Consider the following 6,000-nt stretch of genomic DNA (forward strand, 5'->3'; position numbering starts at 1 on the left):
AATTGTAGCCAATCAAAACAGTGGGAAGTTGTGGCAGAATTCTACTTAGAGGATCTGTCGTTAGTCCCAAAACCCGCACAGTATCGGGGTTTAACTGTATTTTTAAATTGTTGATGAATTTTGAAGTGTTGTGAGTAATTCGTCGCCTTAAAGTTATAGCACGTCATGTCCCTCAACTGTCAAATTGAGAAAATAAGGTTCAAAGTTTAACAATAATATAATAATATCGAAATAAGTTTTTCGTTAAAAAGTAATGCATGATCAAAAACATTATTTATAATGAAAATTTTAAGTAAAAATTTCAACAGAATGATAGGTTACATTATTCTGTCTTATTACATTCATGGAATTAGATGAGTTATTAGCAACCCTCCCCATAGACCGCAGCTGCGCTTGAAAATATAGGAACGTGCCAGAAGAAAAAAGGAGCTGAAATCGATAAAAAAGTAATTTTTTTCTTCACTTTTTCAATGTTTAAAACTTTAAACGAGTTTTAAACTACTGAACCAATCCTTCCCAAACTTGGTAAACTTTTTCTACATATAAAATTCCTGACCCCAATGATATTTTTGTGTAATTTTTTGTATATTAACGTTGTTTCTCACTTAAAAAAGGAAGAAATTTTCCGTACAAAATCGCATATATTACTTGAAATCATCACAAAAATTATATGAACAAAAAATCCTAAAAATAATTGTTTGGGGGAGGAAAAACTTATATTTTATCTAAATTTTGCAACTTTTTTGATTTCCGATAAATCTACGTTGAGATATCGTTGGAACCGAAAATCATCTTTTTCAAGAGGCCTACTCTAAAATTCTCTATCGCTGGCTTATTTCACGATATTTTTCTACAAAAAAATTGCTAATTATTTTAAAAATAATACTTTTTTAACTGCAAAACATTTAAATACATTTACTTTAACCAGATCTCTAAAAAAATTCATAAAAAAGAGTTTTTTTCATGTATTATCCTCAATTCCACCCTTAATTAATGTCAATATTTTAATTAATAATTGTAACAGCTGATGAAATAAATTTCAGGTGAAATTTTATTAAAAAAACAAAGTTTAACCCTTAGCGGCCCGAAAAATAATAATAGTTGAAGAATTTCAAAAAATGGACATGGCGTAGTATAACTCTGGGGCTGGGCCCTAGGGCAGGGGTCTACACAATCCACAGGTGCAGCTTTTTTTCTGGTATAACTTAACGGAACTAGTAATAAAGGGATTTGGTTAAAAGTATCAAACATTTTTAACTAATTGCGGATAGTTGTTTCTAAATGAATTTTCGCAACATTAATAATGCAAATGGAATTATTAAAAAAATTTAACTTTTAAATAAAAATAATTTTCGATTCGAAGCGATTCAAGTTTGATAAATTCAAATTGTAAACTTATCAATTTCTTTATCAAAAATAAATAATCCCAAATAAATTGAAAGCATTCAAATTTTAATATTTTCTTTTTTAATTGAAGAATCTCTAAATATAATTATTTCAGATTAAAATTTCGAAAATAAAAAAATTTCCAAACGTTAAAAATAGAAATATTTGTAAATTGGAATGATGAAAATGGAACCAATAAAGTTTCGAAGCTAATATTATTGCGTCCAAAATTAAATTATTCGAAAATTTTAACTCATAAATAAAAATAGTTTTCAGTTCAAAGTGATTCAAGTTTTAAAATTGTTAACTGTAAACTAAATTGAATGTTTTAAAGTCAAAGCTGCTGAAATTATAGAATTTTAAATTGTTGTTACGATTAAATTTATTTAGAAAAAATGCAATGAAAAAATAGCATGAACAAATAATGAAGTAAAATTTCTACTAAAATCACATCAATTGTACAAATTATTTACTAGAAAATGTATGTAATTTGTTATGAATTCACCTTTTTTGATAGAAATTTATCTTAGTTGAAAATTGGATTTTTTAAATTTGAAAATAGTGTATTTCGTGTAATTTTTTTCGAAATAGTAGAAAACTAGTGTCATTGTTTCTAATCATTCAAATTAAGAGTATTTCAAATTTGTTAGTTTTAAAGATTTTAAGTTATACATAACCTCTGTCAAGTATCTTTTCCGAGGAGTTTTAATAGTAATTTATTTCTTTTTTGTTTATCTGCTAAATTTGATAGTGTTATAAATTATCTAGATCCATTGAACAATTTTTATAAACTCTTAATATTCAAAAATTGGTTATTATGGATTTAAAAATGGATTGTTTTTAATATTAGCACTATTATTTTAAATTACTTTATTTTATTGGGATATAATTTGTATGTAATTATAATAATTATAAAATTAAGATAAATTTTTGATAAACTTAAATCTTAATTTAAAAATAAAATTTTCTATTATTCATAAACAAATTGATTTTCAGTTAATTTGAATTGTGTGTATAAAACATTAAAATTGCTAGTAGACACTAGGATCGGCCTTTGGAGACCCCTGCTCTACGCTGAAACAAAATTTCAAGCTAGTTTACTTGGCTGATTTTATTTGAAAGAAGCAAGTATTTTCTTTTTACAAGGGACCGATTTTCTTGAATCAAGAAAATAATAGAATCAGGACAACTATTTGATTCAAGAATATATTTACTCTGAGCAAAAAACTATTGAGTTTATTTGTTCCATTATACTTATTTGCGTCAAGTTTAATAAAATATTGAATTAAGAATATTATATTTTTATAAGTAACTAAAACTCTAACAAAATGTTTCTTGGTCCAAGTAAATTAATATACTTATTTTCACTACTATTTTAATTGAAACAATGCTCATGTTCTGGAGACGAGAAAATGGATGTATTCAACGAAGAAATAATTTCTCTTAGAACAATACTTGAATATTTTCCTTCAAACAATTATTCATTTGAAACGAATGTGATAGAATCACATTAATTTTTTCAACATAAGAACTGTAGACTTGGTACAATAGACATCACACACATACTATGAAAATTAATATATTTGTCTAAATTAATTTACTTCTTACTGTATAAGTATTTTATTAAATATAATAATCGACAAGTTGACATGTTATGAAGTTGGTTCTCTTCGCCGCAAACAATGATTTGGAAATTCAATAATATTTATAAAATTCAAAACATTGGTGCACATAATCAGTTTTATTTATGCAAATGTAGATAGGAATTTGCAACTTTGATAGACTGCTAACTTTAGGCTGACACACAAATTAAATCACTCATAAAACTATAAAAAAAATTATAATTTTATTGCGTCGATAAGTTTTTGGTGACAAGAAATTAAAATTTTTAAATAGATTTGAAAGTGTTTTTAATTTTGAAATAATTATGCAAGGCTCAAAAGTCATTTCATTCCTAAAATTATTAAAAGGTTATAAATTTACTCCGTCTATAATTTTTTTCGCTTATTATTTGTATGTATTAATCTACTCAAAATTAAACCATTTCGAATTTTTTTAACCGTGAAGCATTTTTGTGAATCGGAAAATAACTCGGAATTTTTTCCTCGATTAAAAAGGGCACCCTGAAATTATTTTTGTGTAGTGTTCAAGGTAACAAAAAATTATTCAAACTTCGAAATAACAATAAATATTCCTTCTAAACACAGGAATTCTTGATTCAATAAGGAAATATTATTTTTTTGTATTCGACTAGATAAAAATATATTTCTAAAAAGTTAAAAATTTTGTTATGTGAACCTTATTTAATTTAAATTAGAGTTGTAAGACATAGTTGTATTTTGTTTACACAAAATTTTCGTGTTCGATAATAGCAGTTTAAAAATCATAAAAATGGCCAAATTCATGAAAGTTATAAGTAAAAAAAAATAGTTTTGAAAATATAAGATGATCAGGTGTTATTCTAATTTAAACTAAATGAGTTTCCGGCAACAGATTTTTTAACTTTAGAAAAAAATGATAATCTAGCCGAATTCAAAGAATTAATTTTTCCTTAATGAAAAACGAATTCCTTTATTAGGCAGGAATTTTTAAAATTAATTTTCGATTTTATATTCTCACTTGCTATCTGAAGTAGTTGATATCTTTTTTTTATATTTTTATGTTATTAATTGGCAATGCAATGCTTCCCGCGTACTGTAGCGCGCATATAATGTTGCTATTTTTAATAATTAAGTATAAATTTAGGTTTTTAAAATTAAAATTAACAAAATTAGGATTTTCAGTCAATGAATTCAATGATCATAGAAAATTTCATTTCAACATGTCATTAATTATAGAAAATTTAATGCGGATATTCTTAGTATGTATATTTACAAAAATTTAATAAAATTAAGTTTTTCAGTCGAAGAATTCATTAATCATGGAAAATGCCTTGGACTACAAATGGTTAACATTTTGGCAATCACTCATATACTTGCATAATTTTTTTTTATTATTTAAATAATAAAAAATAAATATATGACAGCATAAAACAAACAAATTTGATGCGTTTTTAAAGCAAAATATTTAAGAAAAAACAATTCAATAAGATGTTTAAAAATTTTATTAAGAATGAATTTCAGCATTTCATTTTATAAAGGAACAATTAAAAAGTTGACACTTAAAATTTTTTTAAATAAAATGATTGAGAATGCAAGCAGGAAGCAAACAAATATTTTTCAGCCGACCACGGTGAGATTGCTTTTAACCTGTAAGTTCTTGCACTAAACGTTTCTTTACAGAATTCTTGTTTCTTCTGATTTCGAAGTATTTTATACTCAAAAGAAAAATAAAGTATCGAGTTTTTTTTTTAAATAGGTAATGTTTAAACCAGCGATAATTTTTTTTACATATTTTAAATGATTTTTTAGGAGTTGTTATTTTAAATTAAAAACTGAGTTAAAAAGTATTATAAAATATTTATTTGTTACTGAGGTTATTAAAGCGTTTTTGAACTTAAAAGTTCTTTGTTTTTTATATGCTTTAGATAGTTTTTAAGTGGATTAAATTTTTAAAGAAAAAAGTATTGAGCCCTTTGTAATATGAGTAAAGTTCAATTATTTTTTGTATATTTTAAATTGTTGTTTTAGGAAAGCAATTCAATATTCAAATATTTGTAAAAAAAGGGATGATAAAAAAATTCGATAAATTGAAAACTGTGCGCTTTATGAAAATTTTCGTATAGCAGAACATAATTTTTTGTCATGGATGCTATTAAAGCATTTTTGTACTTGCAACTTTTCTTTATTATTTATTACCTTTGGGTCGTTTTAAGCGTTTTAAATATTTAAAAACAAGAAGTATTAAATGCCTCGTTAAATAAGTAAAACTTACTTTGCTTTTTCAAATAATTAAAATTATTGTTTAAGAAATGTTATTTTATATTAAAAATTGAGTAAGAGAGTATTATGTACAACAAAAGAGTTGGATAAATTGAAAACTGCGCATTTTACGGATTATTATTATTTATTGTTCATTACTTTTAGATATATTAAAACATTTAAAAATATATTAAGAAAAAAAAGTATCGAGCCTTTTTTGAAATAAGTAAAATTTAATTCTAAAAGTTTTCTAAATAAAAAATGGTAAATTAAAGTTGACTTCAACAACTTTTAGTTTGAAGTTGGTTGAGGTTCACCATATCACTTGGTACGACCCTTCCTTGAAATTCTTACCCACACTTTTGTCACCGAGAACCAAGTGCTTCGATAGCGAAGTCGGTAGAGCGCGCGGTTAGGACACACTAGTTTAGGTAGTTTAGGTAGGGGGGAGGGTTCAATCCTCTGCGAGTGCGATTTTTTTCAAAGCGTCTAGGCGTACGATTACATGTATAAGTAACAATGTGCGCGAACTACGTACTTGAATAATTTAAAAAATGAAGATTATATAACAATAATTTTGAAAACCATTTTTTTTTGTGTGGAGAAATAGTGTTCAGTTGAGGCACTATTCTATTGCTCCGATACTACATATTCTTAGATTAAGGTGGCTTGGGCGCTTTTTAAAAAAATCACAGGCAGTTCTGAAAATTTGATATTATCGAAAGAAAATATACTAGATCACTTTGCAAAAAAG

General features: G+C 25.3%; 1 protein-coding gene across 4 annotated transcripts in view; it reads left to right on the forward strand.

The window, feature by feature from the left end:
- The window catches only part of LOC117183122 (protein phosphatase PP2A 55 kDa regulatory subunit), a 164,626-nt gene that overhangs the window by 156,313 nt on the left and 2,313 nt on the right, over positions 1-6,000 (forward strand). The window lies entirely within an intron of this gene.

This window comes from Belonocnema kinseyi, chromosome 2 (genome assembly GCF_010883055.1).
Source record: "Belonocnema kinseyi isolate 2016_QV_RU_SX_M_011 chromosome 2, B_treatae_v1, whole genome shotgun sequence".
Classification (NCBI taxonomy): domain Eukaryota; kingdom Metazoa; phylum Arthropoda; class Insecta; order Hymenoptera; family Cynipidae; genus Belonocnema; species Belonocnema kinseyi.